The 17,042-nt window shown below is 33.3% G+C and overlaps 1 protein-coding gene across 4 annotated transcripts in view; it reads right to left on the bottom strand.

Moving 5' to 3' along the window:
- The window catches only part of LOC143247068 (carboxypeptidase A2-like), a 35,166-nt gene extending 29,620 nt beyond the window's left edge, over nt 1-5,546 (bottom strand). For 2 of the 4 annotated variants that reach the window (XR_013026339.1, XM_076494465.1), the window contains exons 1-2: nt 5,244-5,546; nt 2,992-3,178 (exon numbers count right to left, since the gene is read on the bottom strand). The gene's annotated coding sequence lies outside the window, so the exon portion shown is untranslated. The remainder of the gene's footprint in view (nt 1-2,991; nt 3,179-5,243) is intronic. The other 2 variants (XR_013026340.1, XM_076494466.1) reach the window with 1 other exon arrangement.
- Nucleotides 5,547-17,042: the final 11,496 nt, after the last annotated feature.

The following is a 17,042-nucleotide window of genomic DNA, read 5'->3' as shown; positions in this document are numbered from 1 at the left end:
ATTGTGAAGGAAATGTGATAAAGTGGTGATAGCTGTGAGAACCAATTTAATGAATCACCAAAACTGTTTGTTAGTGTTGTAAAAGTACCAGCTGCAGAGAAACCAAAAATATCATGTAAATATAATGAAAATTATTTATAAATTGGATGTTGATGGGCAAGCAATGAGAGAAGGCCTATTCCATTATGTGCCATACATATGGAGACCTCAAGCATCATTTTGAAACAAACCATGAGGAATACAATGTGTAAGCTATTGAATTTTTCAAAGAAAAGAGAAAGGACATTCCAGTCTCCCAGACTGCACAGTGTGGCAGGGAATGATAATGTGAAATCTGTGGAAACCTCTTTTATAGTATCATATGTAACTGTAAATGCCAAAGCTATTGAAGTAATAGGAGAGACACTAATCAAACCTGTTGCCAAAGAAGTGATGATGGGAAGCAATGCAAGCTAAACAATAGATATATGCTCATTTCAATAACCTTAATATATCATTCCAAGGCAAGCTTATATTTGTATTCTGCATGCAAGACAAAGTTAATGCAATGATTACAAAACTGGAGTTATAGGGTACACATTTTGACGAACTGGATTCTTTTCTATTTTTCATTCATGTGGCCATGAACTCATCTGAAGCATTAGCCGAAAATATTTTGAACATAATAAAGAAAGATCTTCATAAGTATTTTTCCAAATGTCATAGTAGCTGTAAATGGACGAGGAACTACTTTTTCATCACTTTGCATTCATTACCAAGTAACTTGACACCTTCAAACAAACAACAGCTTCTGGAGATCACATGGTGTCTTGAAGTAAAAGTCACATTATTTTACTTGTGTGTTAATGCACAGTTTCCAACCTTGTCAGAGAAAGTAGTTAAGTATCTTTTATCATTTCCTACTAGACTGCATGCACATGCGAGTTGGGATTATTGGTGCTGGCTAACATCAAAACTTAAAAAGGAATCTTATTTTCAATATAGAACCTCATCTTAATCTTAAAACAAGCTACATCAAATCAAATATTTCTCTACTGCTGTCTGATTGTAAACAGTTTCATTCTTTTCATTGAGAAACTTATTTTCAGGGATTCATTTTTAAACCAATTATATTTATTATTAGTTATTGCATGAATTCCGAAGTTATTTTAACTTTGTTATAACAATGTCATTTTGAGATGAGAAAAACAATGTTTTGAAATAAATGCAGTAACACCTGTTTAAGCCAGAAACTGCATAAGGTGGAAACTTGCACAAGCAGGAAATATCAAAATTTTGCAGCATTATCTAAAGATTTCTTTTATAAAAGGCCCTCTACATGATGGAACTTGCGTAACGTGGGCAAAAAACTATCTTATCCTTCACCTACCTCATCTATCAACAAGTAAAATTAGAACCTGAGTAAGGCAGAAAAAAGTGTTTTTGATTAAATATTAATTTCTTATTTGATTAATAATTTCTTTAAATATTAATAAATTCTCAGACATTTTGTTACAGTAAATACTGGTTAAATACATTCTGTTCATTTTTTCTGCCATCATTATTCCAAAGGTCACTATTCAAATCAATGATTGACTGTACTTTTGGTTGCATTTGCTGACAGAAAACTAGAGAACCCATGGGTAACAGGTAAAAGTTAAAATCTGCACTGTTTCAAAAATTTAAGGAAGAATCAATTTTCTGTGAAATGGAAAGGGAATAATAATGCATGGATGACAAGTGCTATATTCGAGGAATTTTTGAACAAATTAAACAAAAGAATGGAACAAGAAAACAGGAATATTATACTTTTCCCAGATAATGCAGTTTGTCACCCAAAAGTTCAACTTTCAAACGTTTCTTTAGTCTTTCTATCTCTATGTACAAAATCAGTTCTACAGCCACTGGATAATGGAATTAAAATTGAAATACAGAATATTGATCTTTCAGCATATTGTTACAAGTATGGACGACTGTAAGGGAGCATATGAAATGACCATGAAATCTGACACGTGTTAGATCCAATTGCATTTTTAAATCATTCAATCAAATACGTAAAAGATGAATGCATAATAAAGTGCTTTGGAAACTGTGGATTTATTCTTGATAATGGCAGAGATTGTGGAGAAGTTATTTGTTATGTTGATTCTAGTGAAATCCAAACTTTAATTGAGAAGACTGATGCAGATGATTCTGTAAACGTGGAAAGTTTTGTGAAACTTCCCAAGAATATTTTAACAAAAACTAATGAAATTGATTTAAAATCTATAATAGAATCACAAGATGGTAACAGTGCAAGAAATTCAGAAGATGAACAAAATGGAAAAGATAATGAGGAAATATAAATTCCTATTTCATCGCACATGTTAAGTTATATTAACGCTACAAAATTGTAAGCAAAAATGAAGATGTCGTAGAATTTGTGTTCTCTTTTAATTGCAGGACAATTAAAATTGTCCTATTGAAAAAAAGTGAAACAGTTGAGACTGGACACTTTCTTCAAATAAATTTAAGATATTGTGGGCTCGAACACCCACATCTCACTCTCCTGATTTCTAATCTTCTTATATAAGACTAGCAAATTGGAGGTTGAAAAACTGTGTTTCCCCACTGCATTATGGTTCCTACTTTATCTGTCACCTCCAAAACCAAGGATACATTTTTTTTAATCTCAGCAACCTGCAGCATATTTAGTTCAATTTGAAAGTGTTTTGTTTATGGTTTGAAAACTTAGGGTAATACTATATAAAGAATGAAATAAATATCAGTGTATCGAAAGCAATTGTGGCTGTAACCAACAGTTTCTCACATAAAAAATTATCATGCATTATTTATAACCAAAATTTCATAAAAGCAAACCTGTGAGAGTGATATGTAAAATTATTCTTAAACCAAAGGTTACTCAAAATCGATCTACTAAGTTTAATAGGTATTACCTTAATGTACACTCTACAGAATGTAAAATTAAAATTACATGAGAATTAACTAATATGTAACACTAAGAACACTTGCCCTGAGTTCATCTCTTACAAGGTAACTATCCAAATAGTTCACAAGGTTAACATGTTTCACATCACACAATATTAACAGTTCAGTAATTAAACTTTTTTTAGTAGGTTGCTCAGTCAGATAAATCTTCTTAACAGCAACTTCCAAACCAGTTCCTCTATCTATGGCTTCATATACACCATCTGAACCACTAAAACAATTAAAGAAATATCATCAGAATCTGTAATGTACTTGTTTATAAAGACATTACCAGATTCTAGTGATAAAATTATTATGCTTTAAAAAACAAATGAACAATGGAAAATCACCTGTTCAAAATATTTGTACAATAATGAAACTGTATTCATATCTCATTATACAAGAAACAATATCATACATAACTGTCTCTCATTATATGAAAACTACCGTAAAGTATCAATAAAAAAGAAACAGTAGGTGAAATTGACACACGTAAGCACCACTTGTTAAAATAACATTAATAACTTTTTGGAAGTGATTCTGGTGTTACAATCGAGATGTACTAGTAACGTGATGATTTTAGAATCTTTTCTGCTAATTATTTGTAAGTGAATTAATCCATTGAAGTAAATGTATGCTTTTAAGTATAATAATATCAATGACACTATTGATTATTCTGCTCTATAAATCTTGTAAATTTGTATATGATCAAATATGCTTTACAATTTCACAAGGTAGTGATGTCTTTATCCACTGTTATTTTACTCTACAGAAGTTACTAAATGCTCTCTTTTAATCAAAATGTGCAGTTATTCACTTTCAAATTTTAACTATATGAACTATGCAAGTATTTTTGCTGGGACTTAAATAGTTATTTTTTAACACAAACTTTTGTTGATGTAAAATGAAACAGCTGTATTTGTGTGAGTTAAATCAAACTGTCTACTTGTTATTCTGCTTTTTTTTTTTTTAATTTCCTTGGTAGGACAGAAAATGGCAAGGTGGTTCTTATATTGAACATTTCTATATTTTATGATTTAAATCACACTTTCAATACATCAGGAATATCATTCTATAGACTGGTTAGGCAGCACATACATTTCCCCTCTTCATCACATATAGTGTAATAATGTTATAAATGTCATTACTTTCTCTACTGAAAATGCATTTCCATGCACTACTTACCTTCTCTTACATAAACATCTATTCACATGCATTGCTGCCCTCCATATGCAAAACATTTTTACGTGGATGCCACAAGCCTTCTGCTTCCCCTCCATTAGAAATGACTTATTCTAATGTGTGTCTCCTGCAATTTATCAGGACAACCCTCAACCAGTGAGACTGCCTCATATTCAGGGTTACCTATGTCATTTCCTCTGTTTAATGGTACCAGACTAACACTACTAGTTTTGCCAGAAATTGGAAGATTCTGCTTTAAACAAGAAAGAAAAGTGGGATGTGTGAAAGGATGCAAGTACCTGTCAAAAATCCAATTTTAGTATCGGAAAATTATATTATACCTGTGTTTATATAAATACCTAGAATCCATATTCCATGATTGAAAGGACCAGAGCAACAGAATAAAATAAGCATCCTTTGAAAGCATAGAAAGAAAACATCTGGAAAGAAGAGAATAGGATGCAAAGAACTGATGTGAGAGACTGTATCACAACTGAACTCTTTGTCCATTGAAGAAAATTATGATACATGTGGATGGAAAACAGTGTCCAAGTGGTGTGTGAGAAAACAGTGGAACTGCTTCTAGTAGAATGACTAAGGCACAAGATCACACCAACTACATCCAAAATTCATGTTAATGGGAACTAACATACTGTCTACACTTCAAGTTCAGAAGGTGCAATAACATTAATAACAAGTAATTACCATCAAAAGGTAAATAAGGCTCCTGAAAAATTAAAGAATAATAAAAAATAACTTACTGAGCCAAAGGCACATGGAAATCTGAAGAGGGGCTACACATCAAAGAAAGTAGCCCAAAATATATGCATTTGGAAACACACTCAATTTTGTGTTCTGAAATTGTTTTATAAAATTCAGCATGACTGAATCTGTTTTTCAGTTTTTGTTGGACTGAACTTACGGTGCACATACGAGTGAAACTACTAAAGCTTGGAAGAGAGATTATTGTCCAAGTCTTCTGGATAAGCATCAATTAGCTGATGCGGGGATTAAGTTCATTATATATATAAATATATATATAAAAAGATATAAATATATGCTCAGTACTCTCTTTGGCGAAATAAATTATTTTCGTTATATTTTTCAATACTCACAGAAATATATCACTTATTACGCCTATATTAAGCGTAAGGCCTTCCACGACGATTAACTTTCCATTTTAACTGTTCTTTGGCCTAATTCCGTTTCGTAACATCTCGTCTCCTACTTTTTGTTGTCTCTCATCTTTTACTATTTATTTCAAAACAATTTATTTATCTTTAGCACGAATAGCCTACTTGCTTTGCGCCATGAAACACCAAACCAAACTATTTATCTTTACAACCTAATCGTCTGCTTTTTATATTCTGGACATCAATAAATTTCACGCCACACTCGAAACTCTCGACAGCAATGAGTTACAAACATAACCTACGACTCTTATCGAGTTTCGTAATTAAACTTATCATAATGTTTACATTAAATTAATTCATCGTTATTCTCATGTTACGAACAAAGCTAAACAATCATTAAGTATTTATTCTTAAAATAAATTAACAACATCCACACTTAACAGCCTTTTATATAATTTATTCGATAAACATATAAACTTATGTAATTATATACATATATGACTCATTCTACGTTACGTGCCCCCGACATGGTCAAGTGCTTAGGGCACTCGATTCGTAATCTGAGAGTCACGGGTTCGAATTCCCGTTAAACTAAACATGTTCGCCCTTTCATTCATAGGGCGGTATTATGGTCAATCCCATTATTCGTTGGAAAGAGTACCCCAGAAGTTGCTTGTCCTCTTGCCCTACTCTGCTAGATTAGGAACAGCTAGCGTAGATCGTTTTCGTGTAGCTTTGCGCAAAATTCAAAACAAACAAACTTACTTAAAGTAATTACAACTTGATAAATAGAGTATCATGTTATCCAGTGCTTCTGGTACACTGTTTGTTATGTTATTAGAAGCAATATTAACCATTTTCATTCACATCATTCTTGAGGTTGTGTGAAATGAGGTTGTATCTGCATGATACAAGGTTCTAATCATGTATCATTAGGGAAGTATTTGATATATCATTCTTTGGCACTGGGGCCCTTATCTTCACTTCTAGTGTCTTTTATTGAGATGTCCTTTGTCATTATTTCTTCATGAACTAACACAACACTAACGTCCTCTGACTCTGAGGTTTCTGTCTATTTATCTCTTCCTAGTCAAAAGGTAATTCATTCTAACTTCAGGACGGCATGACACAAAAAATAGAAACAAAATCCAGTAAGTTTAAGTTTAAAAAAGAATCAGCTAGAGAATTAAGACTCGTTTATGACTTTCGTACATTCATTTTCCAAAAATATCACAAACAAAATGCAGAACAACTGTACAAAAACTTATCTGTGTAAAGATATATTCTTCTTTGTCATAAAATGATGACAGAGTGATTTTAACTTTGACACACTCACATGTACAAACATAACCATGAGTGAACACTTTACTTTTGATGTTTGACGAGCTAGTTGAGAAAAAAGCGCTCATGATGAACTGCAAGTAATTTTTATTTACATAATTTTACTCGCTTCTATTACAAACTATGTCTTGAATTATATTTTTATTCCTCAAAACATTTACAAAATTTCAGTTTAGGTATAAATATACATCTGTATAATTGAAATGTTTTGAACAAAGAAATATTGATAATTCTTAAAATTCTTCAGTTTTACCTTTGACCTGTATGCCAATTCAACACATTTGGTAATGTTAAGAGCAAAATTTTATGCTATAGTTAAATAATTTTGTAATTTTAACAGTTAAGTTGACGAAAGGAATATGGCGCAAATGTAGCTAATAAAAACGTTTTATTATATACACTGCTGGCCAAAATCTTAAGGCCAATTAGCATAAACAAAAAATTTGCATTTTGCGTTGTTAGGCTCAACCACTTATTTGAGTAGAGCTTCGAAAGATGAAAATAAGAAAAGAGAAAATAAAAATAAAAAACTTTTTAGCATTTAACAGGGAAAATGTGAACACTATGAAATTAGCTTAAATACTAGTTGGTCAAAAGTTTAAGACCATACTGAAACGAAGCATTAATCAGTAAACATGTAACGAAATTTAGTCATTTGTGTTCAAGTATTAGCGTTGTCAACATCTCCTGTATTGCATTGGGTAAAAACATGATAAAGGTTAAAACGTTGACAGAGTTTGAACGTGGCAAAATTGTCGAGCTGCAAAAGCAAGATCTCTCTCAACGTGCCATCGTTGGTGAGATTGGGCGTAGTAAAACTGCTGTTGCAAATTTCTTAAACACCCTGAGGGTTAAGGAACGAGAATTTCAAGTGGTCGGCCCAAGAAAATTTCGCCGGCTTTCAGCAGAAGGATTCAACAGGTTATCCGGCAAGACACCAGCCGATCGTCGAACCAGATTAACGCCCTTACGGACACAGAATGTAGCTTAAGAACAATAAGATGGCAGGTACGAGAGAAAGGCTTTAAAAATCGTGAACGTCTTCAAATGCCACGCCTCCTTTCACACCACGAAACAGCTCAGTTAAATTTTGCTGAGAAGCATCAAATATGGGATGTAGAAAAGTGGAAGAAGGTTTTGTTTTCTGATGAGAAACAATTTAACCTGGATGGTCCAGATGGCTTCCAACGTTACTGGCACGATAAGAATATCCCACCGGAGACATTTTCTACACGACACATTGGAGGACGTTCCATCATGATCTGGGGTTCTTTCTCCTTCCATGGAACAATGGAGCTTCAGGTTATACACAGGTGTAAAACAGCAGCTGGCTACACTGGCATGTTGGAGAGAGTGTCCTTATTGACTGAAGGCCCTCGCTTGTGTGGAAATGACTAGATCTTTCAGCAGGACAACGTTGCAATCCACAATGTCCGCAGGACAAAGGACTTTTTCATGACTAATAACTTTATTCTTTTGGAACATCCAGCGTGTTCGCCCGAACTGAACCCCATTGAAAATGTTTGGGGACAGACTATAGTCTATAGGAAGTCTATAGAAACGGACGTCAATTCCAAACAGTGCATGATCTTCTTGAAGCCATCTTCACCACTTAGAATAACATTCAAGCCAACCTTCTGCATACGCTTACATCGAACATGCCAAAGCGAATGTTTGCAGTCATTCGCAATGACGACCATGCAACTCACTACTGAGACCTCTTGTTGGGCATTTCCTACCCTGTTTAGGACTTCTTTTTAGTATGGTCTTAAACACTTGACGAGCTAGTATTTAGGTTCAGGCTGATTTCACAGTGTTCACATTTTCCCTATTAAGTGCTAAACATGTTTTTTTTTTTTCCTTTTCTTATTTGCATCTTTCGAAGCTCTACTCAAATAAGTGGTTGAGCCTAACAACGCAAAATGCATATTTTGTCTTTATGTTCATTAGCCTTAAGATTTTGGCCAGCAGTGTATATATTTTTCTCTACAAATGGGTTTTCTTGTCATTAAGAAGACAGAAAAACGATGGGCTTTGGTTACACATTGTACAAAATAAAGGTGCCGAAGAAGTTAAGGAAAATAGATACTTATTGTTATTTACATTTATGAGTATATTAATTACTGTCAGATTAGAGCTTAATGTGCAGAATCGATTGTTAGACACAGTTTTTAACATGGATTATCATGTTCATAAGACCTCAAAGACACTCCTTAATAATATATCTCCGTCATAATTTAGTTTACGAAAAATGTGCTTAATGAAAAAGAAGCTCTCTTATAAATGAAGTGAAATAACCTCGAATGTTTCCTTTTGTAAAGCCAAGGGTACAATGAAGTGGCTAATGAAACATAAAATACAAAGGTGTCATCATAAAGAGTATAATAAATAATCTTAGGTGTGTGTTTGAAGGCTCATAAAAACGTAGTGAAGGTATTTTTGTTTGTTCCATAATTTTAGCGTGAAGTTAAGCAAGGACTTTGTGAGCTCAGCAGTCTTTTATTTTGAACTAGAGAAAAGACAGCTAGAAAAAGGTATTCATTGCCAACTGTATAGGAATTTTACTGATCCTCTTGTAGCGGATCCATTTTCCTAAAGTGTGATAGAAATTTTTTGACAGCGGGACGCGAATAATGAACCCTCCAGGTACTCTAACACCAGAACGTGCTTTCTCAGTCAAGAAAGAAACGATAAATTAAATAATCGAACTCCGGTTTTGAATAAGTGAACTAAAAAAAATGCACTTCACGAAAGCGCGAGAACATTCTGTTAGCCTTGATTTTTTGTCTAGTGTGAATTATACATTTGTGGAGAAATGAAAAAAGTATCTAAGGTAAAAAAAAATAAAATGGAAAACTTCATTTCTAAGTTCTTGTTGTTTGATTAGTTTTTCACTCTGAAAAATGATTTTTTCTACAATATATTGTATAATTTACATCAATACCTAGATATATTTATAGCATGTACTGAATAGTATAAATGATACTTTTGAATGATGACTCGAGTATTAGAATAAATTAGTACTTTAAATATCTGAAACTTAATAATATTATTCTTTGTTAATAGTCTTTAATATAACTAGACGTGCAAAATAAAATCTAAAAGCAAAATAATCCTATGAAATACAAAATAAAGAAGCTTTATAGAATTTAATTTTGTTAAAGGTACAACTCAAAAATACAAAATATAAAATACAATTCAAATTTTGAAGCATAATAGAAATATAATTTTGTTCAAGGTAAGTGGAATACGTCATTATTTGAATATGATTATGTTTTGACTGAAGGTAAGGGAGCAACCTAATTATTTAAGTATAAATGATAAACGTTTCTAAGAAAGTGGATTACATGATTTTTTGTTGTAAATACAATAATATATTTTTGTATTATCAAATTGGACGATATTTTTCAAAATTTTCACAATTCATTAATTGGCCAGGTGGTTAGGACGCTCATCTCATAATTTGAAGGTCGCATGGCCGAATCAACGTCACACATACTCGCCCTTTCGTCGGTAGGGCGAAATGATTTACAAAGTCATGGTAAATCCCACTATTTATTCTTAAAATAGTAGCCCTACAATCGTCGGTGGGTCTTTAACTGCTATATTAAGGACGGCTAGCGGAAATAGCCCTCGTATAGCTTAGCGCGAAATTCAAACAAAAATTATTTATCAACTGACATTTTCTGATCAGGCAGTTGATCAATAAAATAAAAGCTCCCTCTTTTACAGTTATTAGATTTGTCCAATATTCCTAACAATTCTCTTAAAAATAGGGAAATTAATATTTAGTCAAATATAAAAATTATTAGAAATAACCACTTTATAATGAAACATCTGATTTTCTAAATCTATCCTCCTCTGTTTAACAGCACGATGGCAATCATTGGTAGTTAAAATATTAGAATTATTCTGCACTATGCATCAGTACTGCTATTAGTTAAAAATTGTTTTCCTGAAAAATGTAGCTCATGAGAAAGTAAAAAGCTGAAGTTTTCGTTATTGTGGATATTTTACATCGGATTTAAAAGTAAAAGGACGGTTTTGTTTTAACATTTCTTTCTTAAACTAATAAAATATTCGTTTTATCGTGTAATGAATTGTATTAAGTTTTTGGCCTACATTTTCTGTCAAGACGAATTAATTAAAAACAAACAACCACGAAAAAGAGAATATCTTCGACTCCAGCCACTAGAACAACAACTAAGTTACAGGCAGAGCATGTGTATTGAATATGATGATAGTAAAACTGATGATAAGAAAGGTCTAGTTAATTATTAACTTACACTCCAAGAATGTTGCTCAGTCGTAAAATGCTGCATCAAGTTGTATGTAGTTGTACAAGAACAGATTGAAAACATAGTTGCCTGTTTGCACTTTCATCGACTTTCTAGATGCGCACAATCTACAATAACCAAAAGGAAACCTTGATTCTGAAAACACGAACTCCCAACAGAAGACCGTCGTCCTTTTCTGGAAAACAAAATATGTCTCCATGTTATCAGATGATTGAAAGAGTCTTGTTCTTTATGCAAAGGACACGCTGTACGTGCACGTGATAGTCAGTTAAGCTATCTTTATTTAGAGTTCTAGATCATCTGATGGATATGAAGTAAAAATTTATTTCAACTTTTAGTTTATTGAACTTAGGCATAAACTGTAACAATCAGTGTGACGCAACCTCTAACAGCTACACATCACTCTGAAAGATGACACATGTCAATAATACTTTAATAACCGAAAATGGTGCATGTCAATTATTTCTCAACAGTGCTACATTTTAATCACTGAGTACCATTTCAAAACAATAAAAATAAACTGTAGTCATATCACAACAATTCTACTGAAAATGTTGTATAATTTATTCGTAGTTCAACATGTAGACAAAGCACGAGAAAATGATAAATGTCACAAGCTGATAACAATGTTATAATTGAAGAACCAATACGTGACTTAAACGTAGTAATGAACGATGTGAAACACATTAAACGTAGAAATTGAAGAAGTTCGTGTATATCCTGCATTTCAGTAAAAAATGTTGCATGCAAATCTTTGTGTAACAACTGTGAAGTATAGCAGCTGTGAATTGTTGGACGTATATTGTGGCAGTCAATATACTTAGAGCTATATTACAAACAATATAAACAGACACTTAATTATCACCGAAATAAACATTTAATGTATAATAACTGTTACATTTAAATGGGCGAAAAATATGTAAACAAACATTTCATTACTTTTGGTTTAATATTTTACACAAGTTTTAACATTATATGACGTAATAAGTAAATACTGCAAAAAAGGAAATCACAAAAAATATGAAAAAAACGCTTGTGAATTGTTGAACTAAAGCGACTGTCTCTTAAATTTAAATAATAGTTGTGAATGTTCCGATAAAATATAAAAACTTTAAGTTTTCAAAGTTTATATTTAATATACTTGTACATAAACGTAAATAGCTAAATTACTACGTAAGTTTCTGCTAAACCAATAATATCAGTGATACTGAATTTTAAAATTTTGTGCAATTTTGTAAATATCAATCACAATCGTGTATTTGTTTGTTTTGGAATTTCGCACAAAGCTACTCGAGGGCTATCTGTGCTAGCCGTCCCTAATTTAGCAGTGTAAGACTAGAGGGAAGGCAGCTAGTCATCACCACCCACCGCCAACTCTTGGGCTACTCTTTTACCAACGAAAAGTGGGATTGACCGTAACATTATAATGCCCCCACGGCTGGGAGGGCGAGTATGTTTAGCGCGACGCGGGCGCGAACCCGCGACCCTCGGATTACGAGTCGCGCGCCTTACGCGCTTGGCCATGCCGGGCCCTATGCTCTGCCCATCACGGATATCGAAACCCGGTTTCTAGCATTGGAAGCACGCAGACAGTTTGCTGGGCCACTTACGCGCTTGGCCATGCCAGGCCCTCACATTCGTGTAACTGTATGGTATGGAGATTAAGACCATCTTGATTTCTCTTAACTCTGGAGAGAACTTATTAACATTGGCCTTTTTTAAAAATTCGTTTATTAATTCTATTTCGCTGTTTTGAAGAAAAATCAGGTTGGTTTCCGAGCTTTTCCAATGATAAACGTGTTTTGGCTGTCAGAATTTTCAATGAGAATAACAACGTTTTCCTTGTGATGTCCTTGTTTAGTGTTTGGTTTAACGATAATAAGTTCATCATAATTGTTCACAAGTCTATGAGACAGAGGTCGCTGGATATATTCTTCGATAACTTTTGTTTGTTTTGACGTTGGTGTTCCTCTCTGAAGATGTAGAATATAATTATGTTTAGTGGCGCAACACTCAAAATTTGAGTAATAATTTTACTATAACATGCATAAAACCAAATAAATGTTTCTATGAAAATTATAAGTTATGAAATTGGTTTCAGTTATCTCATAAATGTTTTCTGGAAACTAGGAAAACTAACTCAAACATTGTTTCACGTAGTGAATAAAGAATGATATACAGCAGACAATAACTTAAATACTGTTTTCCATTTATATTTTACACTGCCCGCGTCGCGCTAAACATGCTCGCCCTCCCAGCCGTGGGGGCGTATAATGTGACGGTCAATCCCACTATTCGTTGGTAAAAGAGTAGCCCAAGAGTTGGCGGTGGGTGGTGATGACTAGCTGCCTTCCGTCTAGTCTTACACTGCTAAATTAGGGACGGCTAGCACAGACAGCCTTCGAGTAGCTTTGTGCGAAATTCCAAAACAAACAAATATTTTACACGTTCACAAAGGATAATTAGATTGTTTATATTATTGTCTAGACAAGATGAATGTACGGTTATAATTAAATGTAAAGTGTTGTACTCAATTTATTGTTATATAACTAGACAAGATGAAAGTGCGGTTATAATTAAATGTTAAGTGTTCTACTCAATTTATTGTTATGTAACTAGACATAACACGTACTTTGACAAGATGAAAGTACGGTTATAATTAAATATCAAGTGTTCTACTCAATTTATTGTTATATAAATTAAGCATGAAAAGTTATGTGATCTGAACTACAAATGACTGGTTATTTACTTTATGTTACAGAGAGAAATAGTATTCAAACTGTCTTTTTTTTTGCAACTTTGGAGTAAATCACGCACCCTATGGTGCTTTAAAATATTCAATAATTCATTATCAGTAGTAGTATTCACATACGTATGTGAATGAAAAATCACGAAAGGGCATTCTGATCTTTATGTTTTCCACATGTTATTAATGCTATGGACAAGGTAATCAGATTTATCAGACCTCAGTGGAATCGAACACGTGTAGGTAGGTCTATTTTGAAAAAAATAATCGCACACATTCAAACGACTCTGAACATTAAAGATTCTCTGAACGCATCTTTTTCAGTAGCTGGGGATAACCCAAGGTATTAACAACATTGATTTTAAACATGCAACATCTGTTTGATATTGTACACGTAGTTTGACGTAGTATACATTGTATTAAAATAGATTGTTTCTAACTGTAAATATGTAAATTTACTTGTACCAAATATTAACTATAACGTAAGATGAATGAGAAGTTAATTGAATTTCGAACCAAAGTATTCCTTTCTTCTAGGTCGTTTTCATATATCGTCTCCAGTGTTGTTCGTTTGGTCACTTTTTGCTTTCTTAGTGTATTAGTTTTTGTCTTCTTGACGTTCTTTGTAGCTACCTTCTTCTCACTTTCAGGGATCAGTGGCATAGCCTCTAATATATCCAATTCATCAGTAGTTATCTTTTCAGCACCAAGTTGTTTGTGTAAAACACGGTTTTTCAAAACATTCCGTTCTTCCCAAGTTTTTTTCTTTCCAGTTGTAGAAACAACAAAGAACGCTGCACGATCATTACAAAAAGTAAATAAATAAGAATCATGTGTTTCAAGACTATGAAAATACATATTATTAAATAAGCTGTGGATAATGCGTTGCAGTTATAACTATAAATGTGTTTCATGCTTAACCAACAAATAATTGTATGGATTCTTTGACAAGTGTATTCAGTTATAATGTTTCGACCCATGGAACGTAGTACTTCACATGAAGCCACATGAACCAAAATAATACGTCATATAAAGGAGGAGATCACAAATTAATACCTTGCTTGAAATTAGATCTATCAACATGGTATCTCGTAAGAAGACATACATAAATATAGTACCTCACGTGAAAGTAGATGTTTCTAACAGCAGTGTGAGTACAGAAATCAATATCTTCAAATGATTACTCCTTGAGTTCCACATACTTTAATTATAAAGAAATTGAAGATAACATGTAACTTACCACAAAGCAATAAGACATATCGAAATGAGTGCTGTCCACCAAGCGTATCTTGTAACTGTAGGTTTTGAAACCGAGGGGAGCGTAGCCTTCGGAACCACTTCAGTTGGATCTTAAGACAGAGAGTCGTATCTAAAATCAGTTTACTTTACCGATTTCGTAAAACAGAGAAAAAACTTCAAATGTTAGTTAACAATAATAGTAATGCGTATAATTCTTTAATCCCAACAATATTCTTAATTTAACATATTTAAAATTTTAATTCAATAAATACGATATTTCTTCATGACGAGAAATCCACTTGAAATAAAAATGTATCTCAGAACGGCTGGTATGGGTATTAACACTTTTATTGATAAGCAGAAAATAACGTTTTAAAACGTTAATACACGTACCAGTCGTTGTGAGATAGAAATACAATATTTCTTGCATTTATAATGTATTTTCATATTAAACAGCGTCCGGAATGGCCAGGAAGGTTAATGCATACGACTCGTAATGCGAGGGTCGCGGGTTCGTATCTCCGTCGCACCAAACATGCTTGCTCTTTCAGCTGAGGGAGCACTATTATTTGACGGTCAAATAATGCGGTGGATGGTGATGACTAGCTACCTTCCCTATAGTCTTACACTGCTAAATTAGGGCCGGCTAGTGCAGATAGCCCTCGTGTAGCTGTACTCGCAGAAAGCTGTTTTCATAGACAGAGCGTTTTAATTAAATATCTTTAGGTCTTCTTAGTAATGACGTGAAGCACACAGGTGTGTGGTAGAGATACCAGTATGTTTGTTTGTTATTTAATTTCGCGGAAAGCTACGAGATGGCTTTTAGCGCTTGCTGTTCCTAATTTTGAAATCATATACTTGAGGAAACATAGTTATTCAATACTATTTGTCTGAATGTTTGAGCCCATCTTAAACCCGTGTAAGGGGATTGACCGGTATATAAAATCCCTAACTTGTACCACTATTTTTCTTCTTACGAGAAACCCATAAAACACTACTAGTAAACTTTGTTTGTTTCTTTGTTTTTCAATTTAAAGGAAAGCTACACGAGGACAAAATGCGCTAGCCATCCCTAATTTAGCAGTGTAAAACCAGAGAGAATGCAACTAGTTATGACCGCCAAAGGCCAACATTTGGGATACTCTTTTACAAAGAAGTAGAGGGATTGACTGTTACTTTATAACGCTATCACTGAAAGAGCGAGCATGTTTCGTGTGACGGGGCTCGATCCCGTGACCTGCAGATTAGGAGTCGAGCGTTCTACCAGTAAAGAACGATTTGTATAAAATTATTATTTATAAGATAGTGCTAAACAAACTATTGATTAATACCTCACTATATACTAGAATCACCAAGTGGACATTTTAAGATATATTTGAAATTTCAATGGTATCTTAATATGAAAATAGTGGCGCTAAGAAATATTCAGTCGTATACCTTAATACAATTATGTAAACATAGAATTTCTGAGTAAACGTTTTCTTCATAGTGTTTGGAGTCTTTCTCTTAAAACCAAACTTTGGAACATCTCTGTTTAGAGGCGCGGCATAGCCAGGTGGGTTAGGGCGTTCGACTCGTAATTCGAGGATCGCGGGTTCGAATCTCTGTCGCACCAAACATGCTCCAAACCCTTTCAGCCTTAGAGGCGTTATAATGTGACGGTCAATCCCACTATTCGTTGGCAGAAAAGTAGCCCAAGAGTTGACGGTAAGTGTCTTACCTCTAATCTTACACTGCTAAATTATGTATAGCTAGTGCAGATAGCCCTCGTGTAGCTTTGCGCAAAATTAAAACAAACAAGCTCTATTTATGTATGTTTCAATAAGAACTTTTACTTTAGTTATAATATTAGGTACATGGAATGTCTACGTGATGTTATCATTCAAAGAAGGGAGGAAGTAATTCGTAAAAGTAAATATATATATATATATATGTAATTGTTAACTATTTTACCAAAACAATACTACTCTGTCATATATATGTTTTTATGTAAATATAAGATTTTTACAAAAAATATTAACATTATAAAGCGTTACAATTGTTTCCACCTCCTGGAAAAAAGCAAAGCTGTTTAATACAATAAAAAACCATGGAAGTTATGAAGAAGTGTCTTATTATAACAATGTGTTTTAACAAAAATAAACATTTTTTTAACGT

The sequence above is a fragment of the Tachypleus tridentatus genome, chromosome 3 (genome assembly GCF_004210375.1).
Source record: "Tachypleus tridentatus isolate NWPU-2018 chromosome 3, ASM421037v1, whole genome shotgun sequence".
Taxonomy (NCBI): domain Eukaryota; kingdom Metazoa; phylum Arthropoda; class Merostomata; order Xiphosura; family Limulidae; genus Tachypleus; species Tachypleus tridentatus.
Note: the sequence above shows the minus strand (reverse complement) of the source record. Positions and strands in the feature narration are given on the sequence as shown.